Source organism: Heterocephalus glaber, unplaced genomic scaffold (genome assembly GCF_053883595.1).
Source record: "Heterocephalus glaber isolate CG9 unplaced genomic scaffold, H.glaber_assembly_v1.0 deba00001532, whole genome shotgun sequence".
Lineage (NCBI taxonomy): Eukaryota > Metazoa > Chordata > Mammalia > Rodentia > Bathyergidae > Heterocephalus > Heterocephalus glaber.
The window spans coordinates 24,022,256-24,037,564 of NW_028258330.1; the positions used below are offsets into that span (position 1 = coordinate 24,022,256).

At 45.5% G+C, this 15,309-nt stretch overlaps 1 protein-coding gene and 1 long non-coding RNA gene across 5 annotated transcripts in view; one reads left to right on the plus strand and one right to left on the minus strand.

The window, feature by feature from the left end:
- Nucleotides 1–15,309, plus strand: part of Dnmt3b (DNA methyltransferase 3 beta) — a 99,735-nt gene that overhangs the window by 42,742 nt on the left and 41,684 nt on the right. For 2 of the 4 annotated variants that reach the window (XM_087188858.1, XM_021246878.2), the window contains exon 1: nucleotides 14,539–14,848. The exons of 1 other annotated variant lie outside the window; for it this stretch is intronic. The gene's annotated coding sequence lies outside the window, so the exon portion shown is untranslated. Of the gene's footprint in view, nucleotides 1–14,538; nucleotides 14,849–15,309 lie in introns of those variants that run through there. One more of the 4 variants, XM_087188864.1, reaches the window with a different exon arrangement.
- On the minus strand, nucleotides 13,885–14,612 carry LOC110346313 (uncharacterized). The gene is made up of 2 exons (XR_015442008.1): nucleotides 14,545–14,612; nucleotides 13,885–14,310 (listed from the first exon to the last, which is right to left on the minus strand). It is a non-coding gene; the product is annotated as an uncharacterized LOC110346313 (long non-coding RNA).

Consider the following 15,309-nt stretch of genomic DNA (forward strand, 5'->3'; position numbering starts at 1 on the left):
TTATTAAATGTTCATTAATTTTTCTTTATATACTTTTAAATGTTTATATTTTATTTTTTTTTGGCGGTGCTGAAGATTGAGCCCAGGGTTTTGCTCATGCAAGGCCAATTATCTACCACTGAGCTACACCCCCAGCCTGTAGTAAGTACCTGTTGCACCCCGACCTGATGTCAGGCCACAGAGAGGGAAGGGAAGGGAACTAAGCAGGCCAGCGTGCTGGTCTGGGAACTTAGAGCAGAGGAAAGCTGAAGGTTTCGAACGCAGAGGAAAGCTGAAGGTTTCGAACTCAGAGTCCCTCTGAGGAGTCACCTGGATGGCTTGCTACTAGGCCAATTACTGGGCCCGCCCCCTGTCTCTGAACAGCAGGGCCCAATGTGGAGTCCCTTGAGTTTCCAGGAACTGCACTTTGAGAACCTCTCAGGTAGAAGAATCTAGTCCACTAAAGTTTACTCAAAAGGCTGTTGAGAGCCAGGGATTTAGCTCAGTGGTTCCAGTGCCTGCCTTGAAAGCGCAAGGTCCAGAGTTTGATCCCTGGTACCAAAAAAAAAAAAAGGCTGTAAGAGTAAGAGGTCAGGGGCAGGTAGGTGAGGGGAAATTTTTTGTTTTTGTTTTACTGGTACTGGAGGGTTGAACTCAGGGGTCCTTCATACTGAGCTGCATCTTCAGCCCTGTTTATTTTTTATTCTGAGACAGGGTCTCAGTCACTAAGTTAAATTTGGGGTTTCTTTTTTTTTCTTTGGATGGGTTTTGATTTTTTTTTTTTTTTGGTACTGGAGATCGAACTCAGGACCTTGTGCTTGCGAGGCAGGCACAGTGCTCCTGAGCTAAATCCCCAGCCCCTTGATTTAAAAAAAAATTTTATTGGCACATTTTAGGTATACAATATAATGACATTCATCATTGGAAATTTGTACCTTTATGTAATCTATCTTGGTTCTTATTTTTTTCCTCATTCCTCTGCCTCCCTTCAACCCCTCCAACCCTCCCTATTTACAAAGACTTTGTTTCCATTTTTTCATTTTCTCATATTAATTCCATTTGATTTTGTTTTTTTGAGTCAGGGTTTTGCTATGTAGTTCAGGCAGGACTTGAGCACACTATATAGCCTAGGCTGGCCTTGAACTCCCGGCAATCCTCCTGCCTCAGCCTCCTGAGTGCTGGGATTACAGACATGTGACAGCGTACCCCACTTGCCCTCAAAGTCTTTAAGGCCCTTACTTTCTTCCCTGGGACCCTCCTTCCCCAGGTGAACATTATCCTGAACCCCATTGGACAATGAGAAAATGGAGGCATGCTTCCTGAAATGTAGGACTTGACCCCAAAGCCTAGGAGCTACACCTTACCCTGAGTCCAGCTTGAGGGTATGGAGGGGGAACCTACATACAGAGGCTGGGGGCATTATGTTAGGGAGGATCAGCTGACCTTCACAGACAGGTTTTTGCTGCTGCCCTTCCCTGAAAATTTCTTCCTGAAAGGTATGAAGGAGTCTCCTACCCAGAGGCCAAGCCCATCTCCTGTAGCCATTATTTCACTTACACATTCAGTTAACAAATAGTGGGGCACCTGCTGTGGGCCAGATACCATGAAGAGGGTGACAAAACTAGATGCAGTACTTGGTCTCTGAGAAGTGTGAGTTCATTCAGAGAGTCAGACACAAACGTGACACTCAGGCATGTGTGACACTATTAACTAATGCCAAGAAGTACAAGGTGCTTTCAGGATGTGTACAGGGCACAGGCCAAGTCCTGTGTGCCTGGAAGAAAGTAAACCTTTGGGCTGCAGACACAGAGACTGAACCCACAGTCCATATTCACCACCCAGGAATTTTTTTTTTTTTTAGTGTTAGGGTTCAAAACCACTAAGCTACATCCTCAGCCAAAATCTTTTAAATTTTTTATTTTATTTTAATTAACTAATTTATTTTTCTTTTCTTTTTGGGGGGTACAAGGGGTCCAACTCAGAACCTTTGTGCTTGTGAGGCAGGTGTGGTGACACTGAGCTAAATCCCCGGCCCAATTTATTTATTTTTTGAGATAGGGTCTTGCTCTGTAGCTCAGCCTGGCCCCGAACTTGAGGGCAATCCTCCTGCCTCAGCTTCCTGAGTGCTGGGATCACAGGCATGCACCACCACATCCTGCTATTCTTCTCTAACAGATCCCTTTCAGGACATTATATTTATTTATATCTTTAAGTGTTAAGTCAGTTTTGTTCAGGTATAACTTATATGCAATAAGATGCACCTGATTAGAGGAACCCAATAACCTCAATTGATGTAAACATTATATGCCATAATATGAGCTAAGATTATTAATGGCAACAAGAATGAAAAATGAGGGGCTGGGGATTTAGCTCAGTGGTTCTGGCGCCTGCCTTGCAAGCGCAAGGTCCCAAGTTCGATCCCTGGTACCAAAAAAAAAAAAAGTGAAAAATGGGATAGGAAAATTGGGGGAGGAGGGAAGGGGAAGGAGATTTTTTTAAAAAAGGAAACAAGCTAGGGCCAGGGATTTAGCTCAGGGGTTTCACCACCTGCTGCACAAGCTCAAGGACCCGAGTTTGATCCCCAGTACCAAAAAAATAGAAGGAAACAAGCTGTATATGTACATGTAACCATTAAGATGATTATAAATTGCATATGCTGTAAATGTGTACTAATAAAATTAAAAATAATTAAGTAGCTAGGGATTTAGCTTAGTGATGCAGTGCCTGCTTTGCAAGTGCAAGGTCCTGAGTTCAATACCCGGTACCAGGGGAAAAAAAGTAAATAAGCAAGTAAATAAATGAAACGGACCTGTTGTAAGGTGATTTTTTAATTTTTTGTTAACTTTCTTTTTTACTTTTTGGTAATGGGGCATTGAACCCGGCGGTATACTACCACTGAGTTACATCTCCAGCCCTGTTTATTTGTTTATTTAGAGAAAGGATTTTACTAAGTTGCCCATGCTGTCCTTGAACTTGGCTATCCTCTGTCTCAAACTCCTGAGTAGCTAAGTAGCTAAGATTATAAGAATGTTTCATTTAAAAAGTGTTTGTTTTTTTTTTGAAGCAGGGTCTCACTTTGTAGCCCCAGGCTGGCCTCAAACTCACAGCAATCTTCCTGCCTCAGCCTCTCAAGTTCTGGGGTCACAGGTGTGTACCACCACACCTGGCTATTGAAATTATTTTTATTTTATTTATTTATTCATTTGTTTGTTTGTTTGTTTTGGGTACCAGGGATCAAACTTGGGTCCTTGCGCTTACAAGGCAGGCAGCAGAACCACTGAACTAAATCCTTAGCCCTTTATTGCTGTCTTTTACATATCTTGTCTCCCCCATATACTAATTCTGTTGTCTTGGGCAAATTACTAAGCCTTCTGTGCTATTTCTTTTTGTCTGTAGAATGGAAACCATTATGGAGACAAAGGTTGTAAGGTCCATGGAAAGTGCTCAACAAATGCTTGTTATTACTATTCCAGTTTTTCAATCTTATAAAGAGAATGTACACAATTCTCTTTCCACATCTGATTATTCCTTCAGGAGAAATTCCTAGAAAGGTCAAGGGCTTTGTTCTGTTTCATACTGGTGGTCCTGGAGATTGAACCCAGGGCCTTTGAACTGAGCTACATCCCCAGCTTCTTTATATTTTTAAATTTTGAAACAGGGTCTCCTTCAGCCACTAAATTCCCCAGGCCAGACTCAAATGTGCAATTCTCCTGCCTCAGCCTCCCAGAGTGCTGGGATTACAGGCATGCACCACCATGCCTGGTTGAAAGGACAAGGGATATTATGTTCAGACATTTTGTTTCTAAATATCATGAGAATGGATGAGTTTTGCTTTTTGTTTTCGAGTTGTTTTTTTTTTTAAAGATGGATGAGTCTTCAAAGCAGGGAGAAACAAGACTATAAACTGTTGGGCTGGGGATTTAGCTCAGTGGTTCTGCCACCTGCCTTGCAAGCACAAGGTCCTGGGTTTGATCCCAGGTCGGGGTGGGGAGGGGGGAGGCCGACTATGAACTGTCTCCCTGGGAACACCCATAAACAAGGCTCTGGGGACCACCCTCCTTTCAACTCACATCCTCTCCACCTCAGGGGAAAGAAACCCAGGTCCTCTAAAAGAAATCTCAAAATCTCAGACAATGCCCTTTTGGGCTCCAATCATAAATGCTACCAAAAGTAAATAAATAAATAAATAAATAAATAAATAAATGCTGCATAAAAAATCACAAAGTGTTGCATTAACATCCCATAATGAATCAGTATAGTTGCTTATTTATTTGCAATATTTTTCCTCTTTCTTTCTTATTGTTTGTTTTGCTTTGTTTTGAGAAGGTCTTGCTATGTAGTTCAGTCTGGCCTTGAACTCACTATGTAGCCCAGGCTGCCCTTGAATTGGCAGTGATCCTGATCCTCTTGCCTCAGCCTCCAGAGTGGTAGGATTACAGGTGTGTGCCACCAGCTTGCAATTTTTTCATTTTTTTTTTTGGTGCTGGGGATCGAACTCAGGTCCTTGCACTTTCGCAGCAGGCGGCGAAACCACTGAGCTAAATCCCGGCCCCTGTTTTTTTCATTTTTAAAAAAGATTAAGTACCATGCAACTAGCAAAGACAATACAGTATTCTCTCTGAATCCATGGCTTTACTTTCTAAGATTTTGGTTACCTGTGGTCAACAATAGTCTGAAAACATTAAAAGGAAAACTCAAAAAATAAACTATGACTACTACTATTATTATTATTATCATCATCATTATTATTTTGTGTTACCAAGGATCAAATTCAGGGCCATAAGCATGCTAGACAAGTGCTCTGCTGATGAGTTATATCCCCAGCCCACAATTTTTAATTTTTAAATTGTAGTTTTCAGTTGTATGATGATCCCTTTGTCTGGTGTGTCTACACTGTATATCCTATCTGCCCATTAGCTACTCAGCCTTCTTGGTTACTTTAGATATCTTAGTGTTCTAGTGCTTGTTTTGCTCAATAATGGTCCCAAAGCAGTTGTGGTACAGCTCAGTAGTGGAGCACTAGTATGAGCAAGGCCCTGGGACCAATCCTCAGCACTGGAAAAAAAAAAGTCCAAAAGTGCAAAAGTTCTATGATGGTAGCGATTTGTATATGCCAAACAGAAACAAACTGTAAAATGCTTCCTTGAAATGAAAAGGTGAAAATTTCAGATTTAATACGGAAAAAATGCATGCTGAAGTTGTTAAGACCTGTATAGTAAGGACAAATCTTGTAGCCTTCTTAGGAGATTCCAAGAGTCTTTTTTTTGGATACCAGAGATTGAACTCGGGTCCTTGTGCTTGCGCAGCAGGCAGCGAAACCACTGAGCTAAATCCCTGGCCCTTTTTCTTTTTTTCTGGTACTGGGGATTGAACTCAGGACCTTGCGCTTTTGAGGCAGGCACCGGAACCACTGAGCTAAATGCCCAGCCCAAGGACAAATCTTTTATCTGTGAAATTATTAAGAAGGAAAAGAATTCATGCCAGGTTTACAGCATATCTCATACTGCAAGAGCCTGGGATTTAGCTCAGTGGCACTTCACCTGCCTTGCAAGTGCAAAGTCCTGAGTTCGATCACAGGTACAGAAACAAAGCAAAACAAAACAAAATAAAACAAAACAAAACAAAATTTTACACTGCAAAAGTTACAGCTGTGGGCCGGGGATTTAGCTCAGTGATTTCATCGCCTGCTGCACAAGCACAAAGACCTGAGTTTGATCTCGGTACCAGAAAACAAACAAAACAAAAAGTTACAGCTGCAGTGCATGACTGGTACTTAGTGAAGACAGAAGAGGCATTAAGTGTGTGAGTGAAAGACCTGCGAATAGAAAATGTTTCCAGCAGGGTGTAGTGACATATACCTCCAATGCCAGCACTCAGAAGGCTGAGGCAGGAGAATTGCTGTGAGCTCGAGGCCAGCCTAGGCTACATAGTGAGTTCAAGGCCCACATGAACTACATAGCAAGACTGTCTCAAAAAACAAACAAAAAAACCCCAAAACAACAAAAGAAAAGAAGAAAAAGAAGAAAGAAAACATGTTTCCATTGGCAGCAATGTGTTGGACCAAAACACATTAGGCCTGTGTGAAGGCTTAGTAAGGGCTCCCCTGGAATAAATGACATGAAACAAATAAGGTTACACAGAGTCAGGAATCGGTTTGGACTGAAGAATAAGAAAATTACTAGAGAGCTTTGGTCTGTTCATGTAAAAGCTGCTGCCGTGTTTCTAGCCAAGTCGTAGATGTTGATTGAGAAGAACACCAATGTTAGTCTTCGAATGTGAGACACTGAGCGCTCCTGGAAGAAGCCCAGGAGAACCTACATGCAGGACAGTGTAAAGGAGGCACCAGGGCATGAAACATGAAAGAACAGGCCAGATTGGCTCTGTTGAGTACAGACAGTATAATAAAATATTTAGAGAGAGAGGGAGAGAGAGCGCACATTCACGTGGCTGTTATGATAGCATTTTTTTTTTTAATAGTACTGGGGATTGAGCTCAGGACCTGCAAGCGCGGTGCCGTTGAACTAAATCTCCGGCTCCATAGCATATTGTTATAATTGCCCTATTTTAATACTAATGTTAATTTCTTACTGTGCCTTATTATTTATTTATTTATTTATTTATTTATTTATTTTTTTCCTTTTGAGATAGGGTCTCACTATGTAGCCCAGACTGACCTCAAACTTGAGAGATCCTCCCACCTCAGCCTCCCCAATGGTGGGATAACAGGTGTGCACCACCATGCTCTGGCTGCACCTAGTTTATAAAATAAACTTTAGCAGCCCAGCATGGTGACAGTCCTAGCACTCAGGAGATGGCAGGGGCGGGAAGATCCCTTGAATACAGAGCACCCTAGGCAACATAGTGAGGCCCCATCTCAACCCATAAAACCCACTTCATCATAGGTCTGTGTGTAGAGGGAAAAACACAATGTAAAGTTCTCTACTATCCCAAGTTTCAGGCATCCACTATCGCTCCTGGATTAATAGGTTTAAAAACGTAAAAAACCCCAAACAAACCCAAAAAAGTATTTCATTTCTAGCGATCTTTAGAATCCACACTCAGACGAAGGAAGGGGCTACCGATGACACGCTAACTGTAGCAGGAAATGCAGGCCAGGGCCAGGCCTCCCAGAGAACCTCCGCCCCCATTTCAGACTTAATGAGGTACCACGCTCCTTTCATTCACTTTAAAATGTCCCCATGGAGGGCCTTGGAGGAGTCCCCACTCCACACCCCTCCCTGCCCTGCAAGTGAAAGGAGGTAGTTAGGAAGCAGTTTCTCCAGCACAGAGGATCCCTGCTGGGAATCGCACCAGGGGCCAAGTTTTCCCCAGGTGAAAGGTCTGACCCTGCACACTCTGAATGCCAAAGGGCATTAAAAAAAAAACACTTTTGAGATCATTGTAGTTTTATATCCAGTTGTAAGAAATAACCCAGATCCCCTATCCTGTGTCCCCTTTACCCAGTGTATTTCAATGCACAGAGACTCAACAATATCACAAGCAAGGTACTGACACAGTCAGACTTCAGAATGTTAGCATCACACTCCGCCCCAGCATCTGCACAGAGCAGACAAGCCCCAGGTCCTCTTTCTACCAAAAAATGAGAGTTAAAAATCAGGATGGATATTTTCATGTTATAATTATTGTTATTCTTACGTTACTCTTCAATATTAGCACCTTTATTATAAAATCACACAACAAAAATATAAAAATAATAGTTGGCTTAGACTCTTGACATCTATGTCATGTAAGGCACTGATAAAGTCTGGGGGCTCATTCCTGATTAAACGAGAGTAAAAAAGACAAGATGAGGCTGGCGTTTATCTCAGTGGTGAGTACTTGCCTCCTTGGCTCACGGTCCTGGGCAGATCCCCTGCAGCACATGTGAAAAAAAGAACAAACAGAACAAGCCTGGCCCAGGTCAGGAGCAAACACCAACATAGGAGGCAGTAGAGAGTACTGATTAGCTTTCAAATTGGCTCTTGGCAGTGCAGGGAGAGGAGTCAATTCTATTCTAGTTTTTCTCTTCCCACCGAAAAGAATCCTCTATTCTTGGACTTAAAGGACAAGTTCCAATTTTCTGAGCCCTGCGTAGGATTTGGTGATGAATTTGTTTGCTTGTTCAAAAATCTCCCTTCCATCACTGAGCATTTGAGGCCAGCCTGTGCCTCATAGTGAGCTCAAGGCCACCTAGTGAGGCCCTGTCTCAAAAAAAAAAAAAAAATCTTCCAAATTTCAAGATTTTTATTGAGATAAAATTTCAAGGCAGAATTCTTGGGGTACGGGTTGCATCTTTTTAAGATTCTCATGCCTAAGCTCCAAAGGACATTAAGACTGTCACCTATAGAAATTTGTTTTTTCAAAAGGCCCTTTGGCATTTTCTAGTTTTTTTGGGGTGTGTGTGTGGTGAAATGCCTTTCGGAAATCTCAGTCCTCCTTTCAAATTCATGGAGGAACGGCTTTGCCTGAGAAAATGAGGCCTCAGATCTCTATTGTCTGCTTTGTTTTTCTTTTCAGAATGATTATAAAATGAATGCCCGGCCTGGCCCCCATGGAGGACTGCAATGCATATCCCTGCTGGGTGCTGTGAACCGGACCTGAGGTATAACCGGGGAGCGGTCACCTGGAGAATTTTTCCTTCTAAACTATTAGCATTATCCGAAAAAAAAAAAAAAGGCATCCATTCATTCATTAAGGCAGCAGATACTTATTGAGCACCTACTATGTGCCAATCCCTGTGCTAGCTGCTGGGGATACAACAGTGAATAAGAGACTGCTGCCTCCTAAAGAGGAAGACACACCCAGAAGACACATCCTCTGTGAAGAGTCACAGACACACAGAAAAGCAGTAAGTGCTAGGAAGGAGAGTGGGATGGGCAGCAGGTTTAGTGGGGTAAACCCCACTAGTGGAGGAGGGAGAAGCAGACTGAGTAAGCCTGAAAGATGAACAAAGGTTCAGCAGTCTGAGTTGTCAACTCAGGCCTTAGACAATGAAGGCCTTGGAGGAGGCGCATTTGGGAGCGCTCAGCCCCACCTTCTCCCAGTGCTCTGCAGGAGACCTGTAGCAAATCTGGGACCCGAATCCAAGCAACAGAAAAGATTCAAGGATGACACTGGAGTTTGGAGCTCACTCAATGCTGTCATCTGCCTCATGTGGCAGTGGAGAGGAGACACTTGCTCAAGGCCCCTCAGTGAGAACAGAACTGAGGGTGCCAAGATTCTTCCCCCAGCCATCTTTTCCTTTTCAAAGGTCATGCCTAAGTATCCGACTATAAGGGAAATCCAGGCGTGGTGGCACATACCTGTAATCCCAGCACTTGGGAGGCTGAGGCAGGAGGATTGCCAGCCTTCACTACATAGACAGTTGAAAGCCAGTCTGAACTACAAAGCAAGACTGTGAAAAAAAAAAAAAAGCCAGGTCCAGGGGTACTTACTGGTTTGACTGACGGTGGATGTGAGATGGTAATGAGCCAGAGCTTCAAGGGAACATTTATTGATGCCTAATGTGGGATGGAGGTGTTCCCTGCTTCCAGTTAGCTCAATGCATCGATGAATTAAAGTCAAGAAGGAGAGACAGGGTGTAGCTTAGTGGCCAGCTGCTTTCCTAGAGTTCATGAGGCCCTGTGTACCTCCTGAGCCTCGAAAAATAAGTGGAGGGCTGGGGATTTAGCTCAGTGTTTCCACCACCTGCCTCGCAAACGCAAGGACCCAGGTTCGATCCTTGGTTCCACAAAAAACAAAGAAAGAAAGAAAGAAAAATAAGTGGAAAAAAAGCCATTGATGAACACTACCTGGTCAGATTGCAGGTATGTACGTGTATGTACCTCTCTAGCAAGGCACATGAAAAAAAACTAGTTCAACTGGGATTTTAAAAGGAGAAAACAGAGGCCAGGGTGTTCCGTTAAAAATGAAAAGTGAAGAACTCACTTTGCAAGTGAACGTGGCCTCTAATGACACTGCGATTAAGAGGGAGTACCTTACAATGGGGCTCTTTCACATACAAGGGCTGGGGGATCCCTGCGGTCCCTCTGGGAAGTCCGCATTACTATTATTATTCCAATTAGAGTGGGGAGATAACTGAGCACAAGCTCCTTAGCATTGTATGGGGGTGGGGGTTACACAGAGTTGGGGGGTTGAGCTGGAGATCCAGACCCAACTCTGCCACCAACAAGCTCTGGCTCTGGGGAAAACTCTCTTCCTTTGCTGAACCTGTCTCTTTAGTTCTAAAACGGGGCTCATCCTACTTGACCCTGTTTGTCGAACAACAATAACAATACAGTTTTTATTTATTTATTTATTGGAACCAGGGATCGAACTCAGGACCTTGCGCTTGCAAGGCAGGCATTGTGCCATTGAGCTAAATCCCTGGCAATATAGTTTTTATTTAACGAGCATTTTTTTTTTTTGGTACCGGGGATCGAACTCAGGACCTTGCATTTGCCAGGCAGGCAGTGGAACCACTGAGCTAAATCCCCGGCCCTAATGAGCACTTTTAATTGTGTTTTTCAATGAGCTAAGCACCATTTAAAATGCCTGATGTGTATCAGCTCATATAATTCTCATAACAACCCTTTGAAGTAGGTAAAATTATTATCTCCATTTTAAAGATTGAGGCTAGAGAAGGTAATGTCAGATGCTTATAAAAATACCTACTCTATACTAAGGATCTTTATCAGGCACTGTGCAAATGTTATTAAAAACCTGTTGCTGGGCTGGGGATTTAGCTTAGTGGTTTCGCCGTCTGCTGTGCAAGCGCAAGGACCCGAGTTCGATCTCCCATACCAAAAAACAAAAAACAAAAACCTGTTGCTTCAGTGGTCCTGAGCCTGCCTGGCAAGTGTGAGGCCCTGAGTTTGATCCCTGGTACTGGAAAATACAAAACCAAAACCAAAAAAACCTGTTGTTGTTCTAAGAGCTGAAAACATTACATAATTCAACGCAAATACAATGTTGAAGCACAGCATTGGTTTAAGTCCATGGATGTATTGATTTATTAGCACGAGGGAAGGGTGTCTAGGATCTATTATGCATATGTATTTTCCTTTTCAATGGTACTTTTTAGAATATGGTTTTTTGGGGGATTTTTTTTGGTACCGGGAATCAAACTCAGGACCTTGCACTTGCAAGGCAGGCACCGGAACCACTGAACTAAATCCCTGGCCCTTCAATGGTACTTTTCATGGAGGAAACTTATTTGATGTAATCTGTAATTTGTAGAAGAACTACAAGACTAGTACAAGGAACTCTTGAATTTTTAAAAACCAGATTCTCCATTTGTTTGTATTTTGCCACATTTGCTTTAAAATCTCCCTTCCTGTACACATGCTTGATATTTTTCTGAACTATTTGAGGGTACATTAGGGATATTATGCCCCTTTACCTCAGTGTTTATTTCCCAGGAGCAAGGACATTCTGTTTGTTTGTTTGTTTGTTTTTGAGACAGGGTCTCACTATGTAGCCCAGGCTGGCCTTGAACTCATGGTGATATTCCCACCTCTGCCTCCTTAGTGCTGGGATTACAGTTGTGTGCCACCAAGCTGGGCCTAGCAAGGTCATTCTTTTGTAAATGTTTTTGTTTTGTGATATAAACCAAATGGCCTTTAATTGATTTTTTTTTTCTATGCTGGGAATTGAACCCAGGATCTCATATATGCTAGAAAGTGCTTTATAACTGAGCTACACCTCAGCCCTAATCACAGAATTTTTATCTCCTTACTGAGCAATGTTTATCATCATGATTATAACGATTGTGATCTGGCACAAGCCATTTTACTAGAAAGACTGCTGGGTGACTCCCACATGGCAGGTGCTCAGTCAGGTCTAGCTACACAACTGACTCGGTATTAATCAATCCCTGTGTCCTCAGGGCCTCAGTTCCCTCACGTGAAATAGGGCCCCCAGTTCTTCTTGCTCTCCTTTCCTGTGGGTGACTGTGAGGCTTAAATGAGATGGTGACTATGACCAGTGAGCTCTGGAAATTGTAAAGTTCTGAACTGTGGGAAGTCATGAGAGTAATTTTCTTCTAACCCATTTTTCTAATATTTATGATCTTCCCAAATGACAGGACCAGGATCACCAACTCATTCATACAGTTCCGTCTATCTTTTTTTCCCTGGAATCAGGCAGTCAGCTATCCCAGAAATGCCCAGCACACTCAGCCCACAGGCTTCTGAACTAGGCCTGTCAAGGATTCTTGTTGGTGGCACAGACGTCCTTTGCCAGGTGGCAGATCCTGGTTTCAGGTTCAGAAAGCAGAAGTCCAGAAGCCTTTCTCACAAGTCCACTAACTCATATCCTTTATATTTTCTTTCCAATAAAGACACGACCTAGCTGGTGTGGTGGCCTGCACTTGTAACCCCAGTAATCTGGGAGGTTGAAGGAGAATTGATGTTCTAGCCCAGCCTAGAGACAACTAAGCAATTTAGTGAGACCCTGTTTAAAAAAAGGGGGGGGGGCGTGATTTGGATCAGTGGTTTCGCTGCCTGCTGAGCAAGCGCAAGGACTGGAGTTCGATCCCCGGTACCAAAAAAAAAGACTGGGGACATGGCCAGATGGGAAGATCTTGGGTTCATCTCTAATACTGCAAGGGGATGGTGAGGCTAAGCCACTAGTCCTCTCAAGAGATCCCCTTCTTCCTGTACCCAGTGACTGGAACACATTTTTGTATGTTTATCCAGAATACCAGTAAGTCCCTGCTGGCCATGAAACATGACACACATCTGTCATCCCAGCTACTTGGGAGGTTGAAGCAGGAGGATTGCAAGTTTGAGGCCAGCCTGGGCAACTTAGCAAGACCTTATCTCAAAATAAAATTTTGAAAAGGGACTGGGGGTGTAGTTCAATAGAGATGTAAGTTTAATATCGAATACCACAAAGAAAAAAGGAAAGATCATTCCTGCTCTCCCTCCAAGTGAGGTCCTCTAGGGGTTCAGGCAGAGCTTTGAGCCCATTTCTTCCTGGTATGTCTTTAGCCTCTTCCTGGGCTCTTATTTAGAACAAAATCCAGTAAGTTCAGTAAGTTTTGCAGCTCACAAAGAATTTACCATTTACTCACTCACCAGTAAGAGATACAGAGAGAAAGCTATAACTTTAACTCAGAGCTGGAGCCCCAGAGGTGGGAAACCTGTGTTCATTTATTCATTCATTCAATAAATTTATATTGAGCTCCTTTTGCTTCCCCACCCCCACCCCCATGCTGGAGACACAGCTTGGACCAAGATAGACAGATGTGGTTTCTGTTTCCTGGAGGGAACTTTACAGTGTGAGTGTGCATGAAGGGCGATGTAAATAAGAAATATGCAAAAACAATTTCAGATAGCTCTAAGTGCTACCTGAACCAATGAAACAGAACTGAAGTGGTTGAGAAGGCAGTATTCAGTGGAGTAGTCAGGAAAAAGCCTCTCCTGAAGGTGACATTTTGGGAGAGTTCCTTTTTGGGGGATAGGGAGTGGGTTCTGAGTACTGAGAAAGTGGCTACGCCGAGATCTGGGCAAAGAATGTCCAGGTCTTAGAGAGAGGCCAAAGGCCCACGTGTAGGGAAATGCTTGTCTTTGAGGAACAGCAAATAGAGAACGTTGGAGTGAAGTCAGAAATGAGTGTAGAAAATGCCCCAAAAGGTAGGCCAGGTCAGCTCCTATAGGGTCTGTAAGTGCCTTCAATCATTTATTTTCCCATTCATTCCTTTATTGTGGTTTTTTTTTTTTTTTTTTTTGGTACTGGGGATCTCGAGCTCAGGGCCTTGGACTTTCGAGGCAGGCCCGGTGCCACTGAGCTAAATACCTGGCCCTATTCATTCATTTATGACATATTTATTGAGCATCTGCTGTGATCCTATACTGTCGGATGTGTGCAGACAGATTAACTGACAAACAAGCAAACAAACAAAAAGACCAGTTACGATAAATATTAGGTGCCAATTTGCGCTTCTATAGTTCAATGCCCACCCAATGGTAGAGGCAGCGGAGATTTGCTAACCAAGGGACCTCTGCTGCAGCTGGTGGATGCTGGCGGGCCCTGGGAACCCAGGCAGCCCGTACTTGATTGCCTCTTTCCTTACCCCTCAAGATGGCTGACTAAGGCCGAGCTGGGTGGGAAAAGGAAGGATCAGTTAGAGGGTCCACAGCGGGGTGACTAGCATAGGGACACTGCAGCGTCCAGGTGAGGATGGAAGTGGAGTTAAGTGGCGTCCCAGCTGCTGTGTGACCGCGGCATGGGCCCGTCCCTCTCTGGGCCAGACATCCAGATCTGTCTGTGTCTCTGGTCCGGATAGCTTGGAGGGCCGGGCGAGGTCTCAAGAGGAATGTTGGGGGACATCTGGGTTTCCCTCGGGGCCTGTGATCCGGGAAAGCCATTTAAGTGGCCTGGAGACTCGAGGCGGCAGCCGCGGAGGAGGGGCGGAGGGGAGGCTCCGGAGTGATTTCAAATTTCCCTCGCCTGCTCCCCGCTCCCCCGCCCCCGCGCCGGGCCGGGCTGTGAGTGGCTGCGGCGGGGGGGGCCCCCCGGGAGGGGGCGGGGCGAGGGCCGTGCCGGGGCTACAAGGGGAGTCGGCGCCGCCCCCCTGCCCACCCTCTGCAGCCGCTGGGCCCGCAGCGTCGCTTCTTCGCGGCAGCCGCCCCAACCCAGAGCACCTCGCGCGGACGACCCGCGCCGAGCGCCCCCCGACGGACAGCACCGGCCCGCTGGCGCGCGGTTGGCCGCGCCCGGCCGGCAGTGCGGGGGTTAATTAAGCTGCCCAAGTAAACGTAGCGCGGCGATCGGCGCCGGAGATTCGCGAGCCGGGCGCTCTGCGCCGCCGTCCGCCGGCCTCCCGCCCGCCGGACCCGACCCGCGGCGTGACCGCGGCGCCGCGCCCACACCAGCCCCGCGGCAGGTGAGGTCCCGCCGCCCCGGGCACTTGCGGTCCCGTGGAGCCGAGGCCGTGGGCGGGGGATAAGGGCTCTGCCATGGGGACCCCCTGCGGAGCCCGGCCGGGCAGGGTGGCGTCGCGGGGCAGGTCCCCTTACCCTGCTTGGCGTGGCGCAGGGAGGCGGGGATGGGTCCTACTGGGACCGGGTCCCGAGGGGAAGGGTTAGCCCCGGTACCCTCCAGAACCCCCCCCCCCCCCAGGAGAGGAGTTCGTCCGCGGAAAGGAAATATGCAACCTTTTGGGGGTCGGGAATCAGGGGAATGAGGTGCCCTCTGAAGAGCGGAGGGAGAGGGGCTTTGCTTACCGGGCGGGCCGTCCTTACCTGGCCACTGACTTAGGGGGAGCCTCCTAGAGGAGGAGCTGGGGAAGGTAGAGGGGCAAGTGCTGGGGTACAGGTGGGCGTCAGTCCCTGCTGGCTTGGATGG